Source organism: Papaver somniferum, chromosome 7 (genome assembly GCF_003573695.1).
Source record: "Papaver somniferum cultivar HN1 chromosome 7, ASM357369v1, whole genome shotgun sequence".
Lineage (NCBI taxonomy): Eukaryota > Viridiplantae > Streptophyta > Magnoliopsida > Ranunculales > Papaveraceae > Papaver > Papaver somniferum.
Window position 1 is genome coordinate 216,086,567 of NC_039364.1, and position 20,912 is coordinate 216,107,478.

Here is a 20,912-nt window from a genome sequence, read left to right on the forward strand (position 1 = left end):
GTACCTTTGCGTATAGACGCATGCCTTTCGGGCTATGTAACGCCCCTGCGACTTCTCAGCGTTGCATGATGAACATATTTACCGATATGGTAGAAAAGATTTTAGAGGTCTTTATGGATGATTTTTCAGTGTTTGGTTCGTCTTTCGATGAGTGCTTGCATCATTTGTCATTAGTGTTGACTAGGTGTAAGGGAAAAAATCTAGTGCTTAATTGGGAGAAATGTCATTTCATGGTTCGTCAGGAATTGTTTTAGGGCATATCGTATCTTCTAAGGGTATAGAGGTAGATAAAGCCAAAGTTGACCTTATCAAGACTTTACAGGTCCCAAAAACCGTAAGAGATATTAGGTCATTCTTAGGGCATGCAGGTTTTTATCGTCGATTCATTAAGGATTTTAGCTTGATTTCTAGACCTCTTTGCAATTTGCTTGCAAAAGATGTTAAGTTTGTCTTTGATGATACTTGTTTAGAGGCTTTTGAGAAGATCAAGACTTTACTCACTACCGCCCCCATAGTCCAGGAACCCAACTGGAACTTACCCTTTGAGATCATGTGTGATGTTTCAGATTATGCTATTGGTGTTGTGCTAGGTCAGCGAGAAAAAAAATTACTTCATGTGATTTACTATGCTAGCAAAAATCTGAATGATGCCCAGTTGAACTATACCACTACCGAGAAGGAACTGTTAACCATTGTGTTTGCCTTAGACAAGTTTAGACCCTATCTCTTAGGTTCTAAGATCGTCATATATACTGATCATGCTGCTTTGAAATATCTTTTGTCTAAGAAGGATACGAAACCTAGATTGATTAGGTGGATCCTTTTGTTGTAAGAGTTTTCTCCGGACATTAGAGACAAAAAGGGTGCAGAAAATGTAGTAGCATACCACTTGTCTAGACTAGTTGTTGATTCCCCTAATGATTCCCTTCCTATAAGGGATAGTTTTCCTGATGAACAACTTTTCTTTGTTACCCAAGCACCTTGGTATGCGAATATAGTGAATTATCTTGTTACTGGTCGAATGCCCCAACATTGGGGTAAACAAAATCATTCTAGGTTTTTAGCCGAGGTTAAGCACTTCTTTTGGGATGATCCTTATTTGTTTAAGTATTGTACAAACCAGATTATTAGGAGATGTATACCTGAGAGTGACTAATCCAATATTATTTCCTTTTGTCATGATCATGCTTGTGGGGGTCACTTTAGTGCTAAGAAGACTGCTGCTAAGATATTGCAGTGTGAATTCTATTGGCCTTCGTTGTTTAAAGACTCCCATAGTTACTGTGTTACTTGTGAACGTTGCCAGATTTTAGGAACCATTTCCCGTAGGAACATGATTCCCTTGAACCCTATTTTAGTTGTTGAGGTATTTGATGTGTGGGGTATTGACTTTATGGGTCCGTTTCCTAATTCTTTTGGTAACCTATACATCCTTGTCGCCGTAGACTATGTCTCTAAGTGGATTGAGGCGGTTTCATGTAAAACCTATGACCATAGGGTTGTGATTGAATTCTTGAAAAATAATATACTTACACGTTTTGGTACACCGCGAGCTATAATTAGTGATGGAGGGTCGCACTTTTGTAATGGAATTTTTAGGATTTTGATGAAGAAATATGGTATTACACATAAGGTACCTACCCCGTATCATCCACAGAATAGTGGTCAGGTAGAAGTCTCCAATAGGGAGATAAAACATATATTAGAGAAAACAGTTAATCCTAATCGGAAAGACTGGTCGTCTAGGCTTACTGATGCCTTATGGGCTTACCGTACTGCGTTTAAGACCCCCATTGGAATGTCGCCTCGGCTTGTGTATGGCAAGGCATGTCATTTACCTGTTGAGTTAGAACATAGAGCTTATTGGGATGTTAAGCAGCTAAATTTTTCACTTGACAAGGCAGGAGCCCATAGGAAACTCCAGCTCAATGAGTTGGACGAGATTCGTATAGATGCTTACGATAGTGCGAAGGAGTATAAGAACAAAATAAAACTTGTGCATGATATAAATATTTTACGGAAGTCATTTTCTCCAGGTCAAAAAGTTCTTCTGTAAGATACCCGCTTGCATCTTTTCCCTGGGAAGTTACGTTCTCGGTGGACAGGTCCTTTTATTGTTCACACTGTCTTTCCTCATGGAGCTGTTGAAATTGAGACACCGGATGGTAGTAGTTCTTCGAACGTTTAACGGTCAGAGATTGAAACCCTTTTTAGATCCCTTTCCTACAGGTGATGCTGAGGAGGTCCCTCTGGAGGACCCTGTTTACCCTTGATTGACCATCGAGGCAATTGTATGTTGTATATCCAGGTACTATCTTTCCGACTTCTCTCTTTACTGATTCCTCTTGTTACTTTACTTTTTGGTATTGCTATTTCATTAGAAACATTGAGGATAATGTTATATTTAAGTTTGGGGGCGGGGAAGAAACTTTTTAACTTTTTGCTGCAATAAATAAACTCCAGAGCCTAGAAATTTATGCCTATTAAGGATAGCACTAACCTATCTAAGTGGATGGAAACATCTTGGTTGTAAGAGTTGAGGAACCAATCTGATTAGATGGAAACATCTAAAGAGTCTATTCATAAAAGCACAGAGCTCAGGTGTTAGAATTAAAAAAAACATGATAGTTTCGCCATATCTGGTTGAATCCTAATCCTTCTGTTTTTATTTTTTAAGTGATTTGGTGGGGCACACGATTCAAGTTGTTACCTTTGCTAGGGTGAAGTAGGGTGATTGAGATACCAAAAAAAAAAAATTAAAAATTAAAAAAAAAAATTAAGACCAGACCATCAGACCAACAAGAATAAATTCAATAAAGTCGACCACTGGTGCCCTTGTATATGCCAGTTGTGTTGACCTAGAGTTAGGTTTATCGACCACTGGTCCCCTTGTATATGCCAGTTGTGTTGATATTAGTCAGACCGATATCTCAGTCCATTAGGATAGGTCCATCTTGGCAGAGGTCTTCAGACAGATATGGGAAACACCGTTCACTTTAAACCATCTATATTTTCTCTTTATCCATCTTATTAATCTTTCCATGTGATTGGTTGACTCCGGTTATGATGTACAGAAACTATCTGAGTAGAGCTCTGTCACTTTATATGAATTTTAGTATGTGGGTGCAAACTCTTGTACAACAATTGGAATTTCGCATCAGGGTACTTCCTCCTGTAGTCAATAAGTATGCTAACCAAGGAGATTCTTTAGTGCCTTCCAAGGTTCTGCCTAGATAGCTAGGGTCTGGAGTAAAAGTTTTTTGTGGGTACACCTCTGTTAAACCCACCCGATACTAACTCGGTTTCATTTTTTTATTAGTTTTGCTCGAGGACTAGCAAATAATAAGTTTGAGGGTATTTGATAGACGCATTTATGTGTCTAATTTTTCCTCAATGTTTCGTATTGTTAGTACTCGTTTTCGTCCTTATTATGGTGTTTTGTGTGTTTGTAGGCAGTTTTGGGAAATAAACATTTTTGGAAAATTTGGCTCGAAAAGTTGATTTTGACACCCAGAGGACAAGTGTTATTCGGACTCCCCTGCCTTGATAAGGGGCACCTCAGTTTATAAGGGGCACCCTAACTGGACAGCTGCTATTTATCCTCCACAGACGGATAGGGGGGCAGCCTCATCTTCATCATTTGAATTTCAGTTTTGGCGGGAAGACATGGCAGCAAGCTGAGAAATTTTGTTCGAGATTTTGGTGATGTTTTAGAGAGATTCAATGGCTGAAATTCTTTGGGATGACGTGATTGGGCTTATCAGGCTTGGTAAATGCCTTTGGTTCGATCCAAATTGGCTGGATATTCCGCGAGAAGCAAAACAGGGAGCACGTCATTGAATGGAGATATTCACGGGATTTGCATGAGTTGGAATGAGTTTGCGTATGCTAGGATGACTCTAAAAACCATCTTGAGTGTGAAGGAGATAAATATGGTAATTTGGCAGCTTCAGAACTCGTGGAGAAATCAAATATCTAAATTAATTTCCTAAACAGACAGTGAAGAATAATGTTGAGTAATGGAAGATTATATGAAGTTATGGCGAGATATTTTGGTCGTCCTGTTGAGTATATATAGGGTGTTGGGAACTCAGAGAGGGATTAAGTATAGTTTGGGAGAATTACAGAGCACCAGAGAGTCGAGAAGATCAAATTGCAGAAACTCCATTTCTGCTGCTGCAAAGATGAAGAACACGAAGAACAGACTTACCAGGACAGTCGTTTTCCAACAGTGACAATGACACTTAGCCGTGGGTCGTATAGCTACAGTGACAACGACTGTTCTCATTTATCGTTCTCTGTAACAGCTGGTTTGTAACAGAAATAAGTGTTACAAATCCGATTTTTAATATTTTCTCTCAATTCCATCATTTGTACACCACCTTTGAGCAATAATAATGATTTTTGAGCGTGTTTCCAACATGATGAGCGGCTAATTCTCTCACAACCAAGGCAATGAGGAAGCTATTTACGCATGAATAATTGGTAATTATTTATTTTCTCTAATTTATAATTTATAATTCACTCAATCACTGCTTTTGCAGAGTTTTTAATTGTTTGTAAAATTTTCTTCATTAGTTGTGATTCAATTAGATATGTTATGCTTTATTTAGATAATCTATGCTTAGGGGATACAATTAATTTTTGAGAATTTGCCTGATTATTTGTGAATTAAGAAATAAGAGACTTAAAAGATAATTAGAGTTTTGAATTATTTACCATAACTTATTCATGTGTAATAGTGGAATCAGTGTCTTGGTTGTTCCTAATATCTTGATATCACTTTATTTGAGTTTGCTATATTTTTAGTTTAAAAATTAAATCTAGAATATTTTGCTTTCACAAGTCTTACGAAACTTTTTACTACAACATTATTGAGTCACATCAGGGATCAACAACATTGCAGTCCGAAGTTAAGTTATAGTAGGCTAGTTTATGTAATTGATTAATATATTGTGGTGTTCAAATCTGGACTAGGTCCCGGGGTTTTTCTGCATTTGTGGTTTCCTCGTTAACCAAATTCCTGGTGTCTATGTGATTTGTTTTCCGCATTATATTTGTTTATATAATTGAAATATCACAGGTTGTGCGTAGTTCAATCAATTGGTAAATCCAACCTTTGTTTGTTGGATATAGATTGATTGACGCTTGGGCATTGGTCTTTGGTATCGTCCATGTATTTCTCACATCAATCAGGCTCATAGATTTCTATCTGTTTGATATGCTGATTGATTTCAGAAAAAGAGATATAACTCTTTGATATCTTTCTTGGTTAAGCTCGCTTCATAATTACCGGTGCTCTCAGAATAATATTGGAGTTAGTCCATACAAATTGCCGAACGAATTATTGGGTGTGGTTGTTATACCCCCGCCTTTTCAAATTGTATCAAGGTTTTCCTTAGAATTGTCTATAAACAGGAGGGGCACCTATGTGATAATCTTTCAAATTAATTCATAGATCCTATTTCTCACAAAACAATCATGTAACACCCAGTGTTTTTAGCATTTCTCATGATCAAAGATGCGTCATGGTCTGAGATGAAGCTTCATATCAAGCTTCTGTTGCGTTTAGAGGAACAGTGGCCTAGAACCAATATAGTGCCAATGGCGCATTCTGAAGGCATACTGCCCAAAGGCCAATTCGCGCTAAAATGGCCCAGTATTTGGGAATATTGACCAAAGGCCAATATTGCACCATTGATGGTGCATTACGCGAATTATATTGGCCAAAGACCAATGTGGCACCAAATGGTCCATTTGGACGGTTGGGTGGATCGCCTTAAGAAAAATAGCGCTAACATAGCACATTACGCAAGTCATTGTCCTACGGCCAATATCGCATCATAATGATGCATCGGTCCAGAGTAGGTTGGACGAGTACTATTAGAGCACTGCTCGGTCAAACTCGCATGCGTTGCTATCTCAAGCATGTTTGTCAATGTTAGTGATCAAAACTATAAGTCTTGATTTCTAGTCTCTTATAGCTAAGTCTCGTACTAGGATAGTAAGTGTAGTTGAGCTCAAGGACTTCATGGCGATTCATCATCCAAGTAGAAGATCTACTTACGGAACCGGTGGAACTTCTCGAAAAAAAGGTATGTGGAGACTTGAACTTATCTGTCACTCAAAAGTCTATCTATTCTATCTCCTACTCTTTGAGACAAAAGTCGTATGCTATATATATAGACTAGATCATACACATTAGGTATTTCGAGCCGATTACACCTCGCCTATCTATGTGTTGGTAAGCTTTTCGCTTTGATAAAGTTTATCTTTACCTAGTGACGAAAGTCATGAATGTTTCAATCACTTTGACGAGAAATAGTGTAACAACTATAGTCCAGTCCGAAGTTAGCTTGGAGTAGGCTAGTGTCTGTAGCGGCTTAATACAGTGTGTATTCAATCTGGACTAGGTCCCGGGGTTTTTCTGCATTTGCGGTTTCCTCGTTAACAAAATCCTGGTGTTTGTGTTATTTCTATTTCCGCATTATATTTGTTTATATAATTGAAATAATACAGGTTGTGTGTTTGAATCAATCAATTGGAAATTCGACCTTTGGTTGTTGATTGATATTGATTGATCCTTGGACATTGGTCTTTGGTACCGTCCAAGTTGTTCCTTGTGTTTGATTATAGACTCGCTGATTTCTATTAGCTTGAGTGAATCAAAACAAGAGAGAGATATTAACTCCTTAAGATACTTTTACCTAGATTGAGTCTGACTGTCTAGTTGATTCTCTAGAAAGTGTTTCGGAGTTAGTTCATACAGATTGCTAAGCGAAATATTGGGTGGTGTTGTTAGACCCCCACTTTTTCAGTTGGTATCAGAGCAGGCAAACACGTTTAAGACCTCAAAAGTATGTGTTTGTAGCGATCTGACTATATGGACCATAAAGTCTCAATTGACACTTCACCAGGTTTTAAAAACAACCGTAGAAAAAGGTCTGATAAACTGGTCACTCTTCAAAAAGAGTTGGATGAACAAATCCAGATCTACTTTGGTCTTGTTGCAGAAATTGCAATTCTTAAGGATTTGCTACCCAGTAAGAGTCTCTCAGTGAATTTGAGAAAATCCAGTTGTTCCTCTCCAAAGAATAGTCACTATTCAGATAATAATCAACGATCGGTTGATAAGAAAACTGATATGACTAGGAACCACTCAGACAAACATCAAGGTTCTATCCCATATTGTTGTTTGTCAAATCAACCTCAACAAGTTTGTACGTCAATTTTGAAGAGTCTGAAGATTGCGAGTAATCCTTGTAAGAAAACTAAACGATCTTTTGCTACTCTAAAAAGATGTACAAAACTATCAGAAAATTCTAAACAGAAAAGTACTGATGGTATGGGTAATCTTGTTTCTAGTCCTACATCTTCCGTCCAATGGTGCCGTGACAGTAGTTGTAGCCTTTTTCTACATGTGATAGGCGACTCTCCATTGTGTGTATCATCTATCAACTTTAAAAGTAGAAGAGATCTTATATCCAGAAAAAAAGGACGACTTCATATTGGTGGTTATTCTCCAAAAATTGAACCAGGAAATCTTGATAAAACTCTGAATATTTCTTTTTGGGAAAAAGAAATGCATGAAGAGTTGGATCAATTTCACAGACAAACCGTGTGGGATCTTGTACCATGTCAGTTCAATATCAATGTTATTGGTTCTGATAATTCCAGCATTGTTGATCAAGGATCCTCACGAACTAAAGCTTTTGTGTGTGACGAACCGTTAGTTCCAGTAGAATTCCCTGTGTTGTTGAATCATAATCCCTTGAAAACAGGTTTTTCCAGAATCAAAAAGGGGAGAATCTCTACTCACGTAACAAACCTTGAAATTTCACAACGTGATAAACAAGGGGAGCTTTTTGCTCACAATGTCTCCTACTAATCTTAGACGTCCGTATCCTCATTCTTAACTTGAGAAGATGGGGTTTGTTGCGTCCTTTTGACTCAAGAAGTTCTTTTTTTTTGGTAAGTCTTGATTAAATATAAATAAGGATTCTTTAAAAATAAAGGAACCTTTGTCTAGGGTTTGGAGAAGTTCGTAAACATTGTGATTTTCCAAAGGAATACTGTTTCATGGCTCCTGTGATTAGAGGTAGCACAAGCAGGAATGCAGTTAAAGAAGCTAACGTACGGCGGTGTACAAGAATCTCATCCACAAGGGTGAAGAAAGTGAAGACTGTAATCAATGGTAAAAATCCTTCCTCAAACTGGTTTGTATCCTTTTATCAGTGTGATGATAGTTTCAGGAACCTGGTAAAAGAGTTCATCAACAAAAGAAGCGACTTAAAATCTCAAATCGCTTCATCTTTGGAAGAGCTCATTCACTATGAACAGATGTTGTCTTTAACAACGAACACCGTACGTAAACTGAAAAGAGAACTCAGTATGTTGACGGTTATTCCCAAAGAGTTGGAAGAATTGAACGATCCCATTATCAATGGATTTTTCAATAATGAGAAGGAGTTTTCTGTAGATTCCTTGAGGAAAATCTACAATGCCTAGTAATTCTTCTTTTTGGTTTAGTTGGAAGAATAACTAGTGCTTTGAATAGCGATGATTGTGACTACACGAAGATATTATTTTCATCTTCTTGTTTTTTAGGTTTTTTGATTTAAAATTCTAAAACTATTTGGAGGATGATGTTTTGCAATATTGCAACTTGTTATGGGATTTTCATGTTTACGTCCGTGAACTATGTTGTCCCATATTTTTGTCAAAAGTAAAGTCGTTCACGATCGGTATTCGTTTATTGGTTTAAGAATGAATAGACTTTTGACATATACAAAAGTTAATCCTATATTGTCAACCCTTGACGGAAGATAGGTTAAAATCTTTTGTATCCAAGGATTATTGCTATTGTATATGCTTGTGCAAAAGAATGAATCCTTGCGTATTCCACAGTATAGATCTTCATCGATCCATCTTTTTGTATTACCGTAAGACTCCGTGGTGTGTCTTATGTTGAGCACGATACAACTAAGTTGATTATTCTTGATTAGCTTTGTTGGTTTTTCCGTAAGGTACGTTATGTTGAGCATTTAAAACTAAATTAATCATCTTCTTGGTTGTTTAGTTATTACTCCACAAATTCTCTTGTGTTGAGTACATGAACGATTAAGCCAATCACTCTCTTGTATGATTAACTTAGTCGTTGCTCCGTAAGTTTACTTATGTTGAGCACAATGAATTAAATTTATCACTTTTGTGGTTAATTTGATTATGTATACCGGTTGAATTATTCATGGGTTTACTTATGAATAATTTGATCGAGTTTTGGATATAAAAATCATTCTCATGGTTTTGGTGTCCAATAAAATCCTTCGCTTCTCTTGAAATTAAGGTCGTTCGTTGTTGTTCCCTTGGGAATGACATCAAATGGGGGAGAGTTCTTTTGAACTTGTGCTTAATGGTCATATCTTGAGGGGTGTGCGGCTGTGGAATTTTAGAGGGGTTATCTTGTATCTTTAAACTCCTTGATGAATGTTGTTAGCTTCGGATATATGATTGTATCTAAATAAGATGATGTGTATTTCTTTCTCTCAGTCATGAAATGTCTCTTACGGAAATTTCATTATGATCCCGTTCTTGTACCTTTGCCAATTTTATTGACAAAAAGGGGGAGAATTAATATGTAGTTCACACTACAAATACATATGGTTTTCGGATCATTGTGTAAGGGGGAGTGGTTTTCATGTGAGATGGAGTATTGACTAAGGGGGAGTGATACATATCATCATAGTATTATTGTTGAAGTTGTGATACAATTGGACTTTGACACTGTATAATAATACTATGACAATGTATAACAATGATCGAGACCGATGCTTTCTCATTGTTATAGCTACGGAACTTCAATAACGGTGATGCTAAACTTACAACCTTTGGGATCATTGGAGTACTCGGAAGTGATGAAGATTTCGAGGAATGTTGAAGATTAGACATGTGGAATAGGAGCTACTAAAGTTTCATCATCTTTTTTGTATTCCATATGTATTGATAGTTTTGTCACTAAAATTGACAAAGGGGGAGATTGTTAGAGCACTGCTCGGTCAAACTCGCATGCGTTGCTATCTCAAGCATGTTTGTCAATGTTAGTGATCAAAACTATAAGTCTTGATTTCTAGTCTCTTGTAGCTAAGTCTCAGACTAGGATAGTAAGTGTAGTCCAGCTCAAGGACTTCATGGCGATTCATCATACATGTAGAAGATCTACTCAAGGAACCGTTGGAACTTCTCGACAAAAAGGTATGTGGAGACTTGCATTTATCTGTCACTCAAAAGTCTATATATTCTATCTCCTATTCTTTGAGACAAAAGTCGTATGCTATATATATAGACTAGATCATACACATTTGGTATTTCGAGCCGAGTATACCTCGCCTATCTATATCTCGAAATATGTGTTGGTAATCTTTTTGCTTCGACCAAGTTTATCTTTACCTAGTAACGAAAGTCAGGAATGTTTCAATCACTTTGAAAATTGCTTTGACGAGAAATAGTGTAACAACTATATAACGTTGTAGATGGTGGATTTTCGACAAAGGATAAAATCATAAACTCATAATTATACGAACTTCTGATCCAGCAATCAGACGCGAGTATCGAGACACAGGTCTCTCATCGAATCTCTGACTGAGAATACTGTCTCTCAGAGTATATGCACATATGTAGTCTCTCGGCTAGGCAACGACATATCTCATGAATACTGAACACTTCAGTAATTAATTCTATATAGAATCACGAGATTGGACGGCTCCTAGACAGCTTGCCTACTAGTATAGAGCAATAACGTCTTCAGGATACAAACAACAGTTTTCCCTGACTATATAAAGGATATGACGCTTCAACTAGCTCATGTCGCTCAGAATAATTAATGCTCCTAGACGATCGTACTAGTATAGAGCCATCAATTAATTATTCCTTAACTCTTGGATTCATCCACTGAATTTCTGAAAATATTCAAATATTTTCGTAGTATTTCGTTACTTCAATCTATGGTCCTTCCCAGCAGAATTCCATGGGTTAGTAATAAATATTCAACGTACGGGCATCTGAGTTACCTTCGAGTAAGCCCCGACTCAGAAGGTGCAAGTGTACTCGACGATGATGCACTAACAATCACCTGAACACACGAACGAGTATTTCAGAATACGACGAAAAGATGAACCTATGCAAAATAGGAAAGAAAATAATAAATAATAAAATATTGACCAAGGTGCTGGGGAACTGGGCCCACTGGCCGGCCGTGTCGTGGCCAGTCCCATGCCAGTTTTATATTTTATCATATTTTTGTTATTTTCCTTGATCTTATGAAAATCCTTTCATTTGAACAAATATCCTTCATTTTGAGGAAACTCCTCAGTTTCATGGTGTTTCCTTCGCACCAAGGAAATAATATAAAATTGGGAAAAATGTCGTGGGGCCATTTTTATTGGCCAACCAGCCATGCCTTGATCCCAGACGGCCCCACACCTCATGGTTCCTTATTATTTTATTAATATTTCCCTAATCTCATGAAAACTCCTTAATCTCATGGCATTTTCATAAAACCGTGAAAAATATAATATAAAATTAGGGAAACTCGTGGGACCGGGCCCCAGCCGGCCGGCCATGCCCTAGCCGGTCCCAAACGTCCCTTTATTTTATTATTATTATTTTAAGTTTCCTTGATCCCATGAAATTCCTTGATTTCATGGTATTTCTCTCAAATTATGAAAATTCTTTCAAATCATGGAAATAATACACAAAAATTACATAAAATTAGGGAAACACACGGGATTGGGCCCCAGCCGGCCGACTATGCTCAAAGCCGGTCCCACACGCCCTTAGTTTATAATTTTAATATTATTTGTTTCCTTGATCCCATGGAAACTCCTTCACTTTAGGGAAACTCCTTAATTTCAACAAACTCCTTGATTTCATGATATTTTCATAAAATCATGAAAAATAATATAAAATTAGGAAAAGGCACCATGGGACCGTGGTCAATGGAGGGCCTACCATGCCTTGGCCTCAGCGGTCCCACGCCTCATGATTCCTTCATTTTATAATTATTTTCCTTCATTTCATGAAGTTTCCCCAGTTTCAGCAAAACCCTGATTTTGTCATATTTTCTCAAATGGTTGCTCAAACGCACGCCAGAAAATATCAAAATTCTCAGGACTGAGACACAAACTTTTTGACGACGTGAGCATGTTACCTTGACCGACCAAGGTTGACTCTTTGGCTTGCAAGGAGCCGGTCCCACGTATTTTCATGATTTGACCTAATTGCACGTATTAGGTCCAAAACTCCTCCAAATAATTTTGGAATTTTCATAGAGTGATCGTCATTCGATCCCGTGACCGTCCAGGGCCGGTTTCATAACCCCTTGGTCGGTCCGTCACCTCTTCATAATTAATTAAGTTTTATCACCTAAGGCTCAGACGAGCATTGTATGAGGAATGATTGAACCAGCATTTGATCATTCTTTCACCAACTCTGATCTTGGTATTTGCTCACTCGAGCATACGGGCGCTACATGGTCGATCCCTGATCCCATGTAGCCGGTCCCTCCTTCATTCCATGGTTGAAGTTTCAATAAACCATCAAATTGGTCATCAATTGATCAAATTAGGGTTTCTGAGTCCAAGGATCATAATTCCAGATTCGAACGCTAATAATGTTGCGACGATCTCATGATCATCATTTTATTATACTCGGTTCAACTATCAGTATTCTAATTAATGTTTTATTTTGGTCACGCTACCAATAATTCATCAGACGAGCAACACTTGCTCAGATGAGCAATATTTGCTCAAACCAAGGAGTATTGGTTCAACCCTCAATATTCAACAATTTATCGAATGAGCACTACTTGCTTGCCTTAACTATCAACATGAGAATTATACCTCTGTCTCAACAGACACGTTCAATTCATGAGTCTCAGGACATTTTGCAAAATCATGTTCAACTCAGAAAATACATGGACTTATCGTCCCATGAAGTCATGAAGTCAACAACTGACTAATTACACCATGAGACGTCAATCGTGTCACATGGGGGAATATTAAATAGGGTTTTGGTCTGGCGGTCTACAGCACGTGCGTTCATACACACGATGGAATGTGAGAAAGTCGTGCAATCAGTTGAAGGAGTTAACAAAGTAGTGGATGGAAAATCGACCAAGTCTCCGCACGATGAGCAACTGGTTTCAAACACGATTTCCATTTCCCCACTCTTTGATTCCATCAACTGTCACACTTCATGGGATCATGGTGTCTAGAATTCCAGCAATATAAATAAGTCTCTGAATCATGATTGAAAACAAGAATCTCACGTCAAACAGACAACACGAGACTAACAACTCAACATATGAGTAATCACTCTCAACAGAGATTCAATCATTCAGAACTTATCTTATTCAGAATACATAACACACATACAATCTTTGATTACCATTGATTCCACACATTTCTCAGCTTCCCTCCTACAGATCGACCCATCCTCTCTTGTGACCGAATTTACTTTGGAACGGCCATTGCCTTGGTTTAGGCCGGAGTACTATAGATAGATCTCTCGAATTCAAAGCACTCCCTTCTTGCAGTGCATCTGTGTGAGGTTGAGCATTTCGCTCGGTTCAAGGAGTCTCCTCCGTTCGGTTGTCTCCTTAATTCCGTAAAAACCAGCAAATCATTTTGCCCCATTTACAAACGTCCTCTAAGAAAGATTCAATGATTGGAATGAGAGTTTAGATTACATAACCAATGGATTCCTTGAACCGAAGTTTTCGAACTTTGTTGATTAAGAGAACCGGAAGTATGGCAAGTGCCAAGTCCACGAACTCAGTTCGCGAACTGCCGAAGTTCTCAAACCCGAGGATTTCTGCTGGAGTTGACAAACTACTTGCGTGAGCCAAGTCCGCGAACCCAGTCCGCGAACCGGCATAGTTCTCGAACCCGAGAATTTCTGATGGAGTTTGTAAACTCTATCCGGTGTCTTAAGTCCGCGAACCTAGTCTGCGAACTTGAGAAGGTTATATATCTAAAGATCATTTCTGAACTTAATCTTAAAATACTAAGGAATGCATTTGCAAACCGTGGCTATTAAAGTTCATGAACCGATTCGAGTGAATCAAATCATCTTTGCTTCAATTGTGTCTTGTGTAGTTACATAAGATTTCCTTGCAATTGAACAACTCTCTTAACTAGTTCATTTGAGTCAATTGAACTAGTTATGGTGAAGAAGAACATGGTTGGTATGAAATGCTCATATGGTCAACCTCTTTGGGTAGACTATTGTTGAACCAACAGTGTACACGTTTGGGTGCGGTTAACAAACCTAGAAGCGTGCAGTCATTTGTGTATGACAAGCTAAGTTTTCGATCTAACGGTTGAGAAATATTAGCTTGAATCTAAATCAGGTTTTTATCTAACGGTGAATATTGATTGCTTTGTAACTAAGGAAAAACCCTGATTTGAAAGGCTATATAAAGGAGACATCTAGTATTGTGCAAAAATAATCCCCACACCTTACGTGTGATACTAGTTTGCGTGCTAGAGTCGATTCTCCTTTAACCTTTGGTTTTCTTCTTCTAAAACCAGGTTAACGACTTAAAGACTTCATTGGGATTGTGAAGCCAGACCGATACTACTTTTATCGTAGTTGTCTGATCTGATCTTGCATCTTCTATCGTAACAGTACAATCATATTGATTGGCTTGAGATCATGAGAGTTCTCCGATAGGCAAGATATAAAAAGTAATCACAAACACCTTCGTCTCATCGTTTGTGACCATGACATCTTGTTTCGCTACCATACGATTAAGATTGTTGTGAGGTGATTGATTAATCTAGGTTATTCTTCGGGAATATAAGACCGGATTATCAATTTGTTCCTGTTTACCTTGATTATTATCAAAAGACGCAACAAAAACTTTTAGGGTTTTTCTGTGGGAGACAGATTGATCCTTTGATAGACTTGTCTGTGTGAGACATATTTGTTTATTGTTAAAGCCTACGATTTTGGTTCGTAGCAACTCTTAGTTGTGGGTGAGATCATCTAAGGGAATCAAGTGCGCAGTATCCTGCTGGGATCAGAGGCGTAGGGAGTACAACTGTACCTTGGATCAGTGGGAGACTGACTGGGGTTCAACTATAGTCCAGTCTGATGTTAACTTGGAGTAGGCTAGTGTCTGTAGCGGCCTAATACAGTGTGTATTCAATCTGGACTAGGTCCCGAGATTTTTCTGCATTTGCGGTTTCCTCGTTAACAAAATCCTGGTGTCTGTGTTATTTCTATTTCCCCATTATATTTTTTTATATAATTGAAATGATACAGGTTATGCGTTTGAATCAATCAATTGGAAATCCGACCTTTGGTTGTTGATTGATATTGATTGATCCTTGGACATTGGTCTTTGGTACCGTCCAAGTTGTTCCTTATGTTTGATTATAGACTCGCTGATTTCTATTAGCTTGAGTGAATCAAAACAGGAGAGAGATATTAACTCTTTGAGATACTTTTACCTAGATTGAGTCTGACTGTCTAATTGATTCTCTAGAAAGTGTTTCGGAGTTACTCCATACAAATTGCTAAGCAAAATATTGGGTGGTGTTGTTAGACCCCCGCTTTTTCAAGTACACTATCATGGCTGTAAATTTTGGAATTGGCCTAGAACCAATATTGCACAATAGTGGTGCAACATACCAGAGCAGGCTGGCCTACGTAAAACAGGACAATCGTAGCGCAATATTGAAGTTGGCTTATAGGTCAAAACAGAAACATAGCCATCATTGCCGGTTATTCAGAAATACATGTCAACGATCATGAATAGGGAAGCAAGCACCTCAAAAATGCGACTTGGTGAATGTAAAAGTGGTCCCCCGGTTTAAGTTGTAAAAATGTCCTTAAGACATATATAGAGAGGGGTACTTGGTTGAAGGTGCATATGCAGACTATGCACCAAGTAAGCTTCATAGCTTATCCGGAAGAGCATAGATGATGCTTAGGCCTCATTTATAGTTGTGTAGCCTTGTCAATGGGGCATATGATGCGAAGGCATCATTATGCCATGTCATGGACCAAATTATGCGATATCTTTGTGCATTTTAACGGAATGACCTATACATACCAGGCCATATTGCTTGGCCACATCCTTGCAACACGAGTTGGCTTAAGTTGTTGTCCCTTCGAGGATGAACTACGATTTGTGTTTTATCCCTTTAGAGTAGGAAAGGTACGTAGGCAGTCGCAATGAGTTGCAGCATTGCCGGTCCACCACGTTGTCGTTCATATCATTTTGACTGAAAATATAATTTTGCCCGAAAATCTAATTTAAAATCAGTTTGACTTTTGGTCAAAATCACCAGACTAATGTTACGGTTTCTTTACAATAAGCCTAAGGTGTTTGATTGTTGTTTGTTTCCTTTTTCCTATTTTCTTTGATTTCACAAATTACATTAATATCATAAATTTATTAAACAATTAAACTCATCCATTTATGAAATCAAATACTAGGAAAGAGTTAGTGAATTCATCTCAGTAGTCAAGTGCTCGGAAAGAAGGTGGTCCAGCATGACCCTACCTCTCAAGCGAGGTTAGGGAGGTGAAGATTAAACTCCTTTTTCGTTTGATTTTGCAAATTACATTAGAGTGAGGATCCATGGATACTCTTAGATGGATACTATCATACATGATTTGTGTCATTTTCTCCTCAAAACCTAAACGACCATGAATTTAAATTTAATATTCTGATGATTCTTTCCTCTTATAAGACTCTATATTCCTACCAAAAACGAGCACGATTTGAGACGTATAACACCACCATCCACCCATTTGAATATCAGCCACTAAAAGTTAACAGTCGAAATTAGGATCGATAGATGGTGAGGTTTGATATCTCGAATCTTGCACATTTTTGGTAGGAATGTAAAGTCTCATAAGAGGAACGTATCAATAAATAAACTCAACCAGAGAAATGTAAAGTCTCATAAGAGGAATGTATGATAGTGTCCATCTAAGAATGTCCATGGATCCTCCATCATTACTTTAATGTTATAGATCTATTAGATTAAAACAAACTGGATTAGAAAAGTGGTGAGGGTGGAACTCATACATTCCCAAGTGGCAACCATCCCCAAAAGGGAGGCAGTAGCACAACTTACTAGCAAAAGTCGCACAACTTACTAGCAAAAGTTGCAAGAATAGTTCTTGCATTCCTAACTCCAACCAGCTACAGAAACTTGGTAGATATCTTAGAACCCTAATTTGGGGCATACAAGATAATTTGGAGGCATACATAATAAGACAAAAAGGGGTTGGAAATAATATTTCTAGGCTATCCCTCATCCAACCTATTTTCATATATGCCAAAATACCTTTATGAGATTAGTGTTAAATTAATGTTAATCTGATTAGTTAGTTTAGTGTTAATTTAGGATCATAATTTTCTTTTTAAAGATTAGTGAGTTATTTTTTTAGAAAAAGAAGAAGGAGGAAAGAAGAAGGAGAGGAGGAAAAAAACTTTTTTTTTCTTCTTTGTGATCTTTGTGATTATTGAGAGATGTGTGATACAAATTCGAGTGAGGAAGATGAATCTTCATCACGTAAGCTATGAAAATACATATCAATTACGATGGAGATCCAGACATGGCTTATTTGTTGGATTTTGAAAATGATTTTACCCAAACTCAACCTTTTTCTCAAGCTCAAGATGATTCCTTTATGGAGCAAACCCCGAAGATGAGTACATGGATGAGGAACCCAATGCTAATAATACACATGTATGGTTATAGAAGTTGTTTAATTTCCATTTTGTAGCTTTATTTCACCAAAAGTTATGATTTTTGCAACTAGTTCGGCGCAACAGAGTAAGGTTCAGCAGATAATGTGTATGTCGAACCATCAAAAATAAGAACAGTTCGGTTTCTACGATTGAGAAATATATACGCCGAACTTTCATTCAATTATTTTCGCGCCAAATAATTTTCATGGTTCGACTCTAATGCGATGTGATAACATAAGCCGAACCGTATACAAAAATTATACGAGTTACAGTGTAATGTTCGGCTTACACGTTATCCAGCCGAACCATAATTTTTGTTTTTATAAATTTCAAGTGTTATGGTTCGGCTTATAATATTAGTGCCCAATAGTCCGAATCCATGTTTGAGAATAGGTTTGGCTTTGGAAATCGAACACGAACTAGCCGAACCGTGAGATCGGCTTTCATAGAGTACTGCGTGTTAGCCGAACCTGACCCAAAACCTGTGCGATATTGTTGTAGATTATTCCTGAAATGGAAACTATGGAGGATCAACCACCGCATGTTGATGTCATTCATGAAGATACTAAAGATCACTTCCAAACTGACTTGGTAGGTAACGTAGTTTATGTTTTTATTAATTTTCAAGTTTGTTGTATGCAAAATCACTAATAAAACTTAAGTTTTGTACTTGTGTATATGTAGACGTGGAAAACCAAAGAAGAATATGTTAAATGGGTTGAGGAACATGCTTGGAAAATCAATTGCGTCCTAGTTAAAGGTAGACAAAGCAAAAAGGAGCGGGTTGAGATGGTTTGTGAGAGGGGTGGGAAGAAAGTAAGCAAGAAGAAAAAAGGTAAGCCATATGTTGGGAAGACTGGGAAAAAATATAAGACTAAAACAAGGAAGATAAATTGTCCTTTCAAGATCGTCTTAAAGTGGAACATAAATGAAAAAGTTTTCAAAATGAATGAAGATATGGATTGTCGTCATAATCACCCACGTTCAAAGGATCTTCATGGACATTATAGAGCCGGAAGACTAAAATCTCATGAATATGCGGAGGTAGATAAAATGACACGAGCACGTATGGCACCCTCTAAAATTCTTAGCAAGTTGAAGGCGGATGATAAGAATAACAAGACTACGTTGCAACAAACCTATAACGCGAGAAGTACTTTGAGAAGAAAGGAAACCAACAGTAATAGATCGGTTATTAAATAATGGCATTCAAGTTCGACTGATTATCGTAAATTTTTTTTGGTGCCGAACTCAATGGTTCGGCTCATACGATATTCAAGTTTTAAGCCGAACTTTTCTTCGTCTGTGTAAAAAAAAAAGTTCGGCTGCGACATTTCAGCCGAACACTACCCTGAAACTAACAAAAACCGATGAATCATCGATTACATGTCATAAATCAACGAAATACGCAAAAAATAAACAATGGGTTTGTGGGAAATACCTTTCTATGTGCAATCTTAAAAAATCAGCTTCTATTTCTCCCTCTCCAACACCAATCGATCCACTATCCACTTCATCTCCATGTTTTCCAAAAACCCTAGATTGACATGCTACAGAAGCAACACCAGGATTCGGCACCGTATTTCTAGGGCATCGCTTAACACGAGGTGCCATGTATGTGTTTAACAGAGAAGTTAATCGAATAAATTTTCAGAAATTTTTGAGAAGAAGACGAGAAGAAGAGGGAGAGAGAAGGGTTTTTGGTTTTTAAAACTTTAAATATTTTTTTTTGGTTTAAGTAACCGTTTTAGTATTAACGAGTGAGTTAATTAGTGGGTAACGGTTAATTAGTGGGAGGGTAGTTAATTAGGGGATGGGTTAATTAGTGAGAAAGTTTTAGGACTATAATTTAATTAAGTGGAAGGGTAGTAATGTAATTTGAACTATATAAGGGTATTTACAGTAACTTTAGCATCACTAGGACACCCCTTAGCAGTTTGACTTGGATGGCATCATAAGTCTGTATGCCCCAAAATTATCGTGTGTGCCCCAAATTAGGGATATCTTAGGTCGATCATTCTAATGGGCCTCTAAAATGGAGTTTCAGAGATGAAACTCCATTATTTTTTCATTATTTTTATTATTTTTTTTTTTTCGAAACTTTATCTATTTTAATTTGCATATAAGAAAGAAATGCATCCTTCTTATTGCCAAAGAGTAATGATAATGAACCATTAATTGGGGGATAAAAAGAGGAATTGGGGGATATAAGAAAAGGACAAAAACTGGTTCCAGATATCAATTCGGGGTCATCCCTTATCTAAGTATTTTACGTATTACCTAATCTACCCCTCACTAATCAGGATTAATGATTAATAATAATTAGTAAAATCTTAAGATTTTTGATAAATGATTAGTGTGTGTTTTATTTGAATTTGGGTGAGTGAGGTGAGAGTAGAAGGAGGGAACAAATATTTTTGAGTGGAAATTTTTTTGTGAAAATGGAAGATGATTGTGAGGAGAGAATTGCAGCCGCTGAATCTTTAGCTCTAGTACAACAAGGAGCTAACGACAACAACTCTCAATTGCAACTGTTTGTTAAGCCAACACCCTTGAATGATGATTTTGACGAGTATGGAGAGTTTTTCGAAGAAGCTACACAAGAAAGTAAACTTGCACAACTTGCAAGCATCCCCAATACACAGGTAAAGTTGCTAGGAGGTTGAAAAATCGATTTTTTTCTTTAAACGCGCCATTTTTTCAACTGTAAAACCTCGGTGCCGGCATGGTCGTAGTATGAATACCATGCCGGCAGACGCGTTACCGGCATGGTATTCATACTACGACCATGCTAGAAAAGCGATATCCCCAAATTTGAATATTGATCCGGCATAGTATTCTACCAAAAAACTATGCCGGTACGCAGTTAACTTTTTTACCTACCAAGGAATATACTACGAAATATTAAACCGGCATGGGTTCATTGATAGGTTACCATGCCGAACTGCATGAAAAACATACAGGAAACATTTCCATGTAAACCCAAAAACCGGCATGAAAAATTAATAACCATCAATGCCGGAACCAATTACCGGCGTGGTACCATCAATTTCTTGAATGCCGGCAGTGGAACCGGCGTTGTTGAGTTTCAAATTTACAATGCCGGCACCTACAAAAAAACATACAGGAATAAATGTTTTCC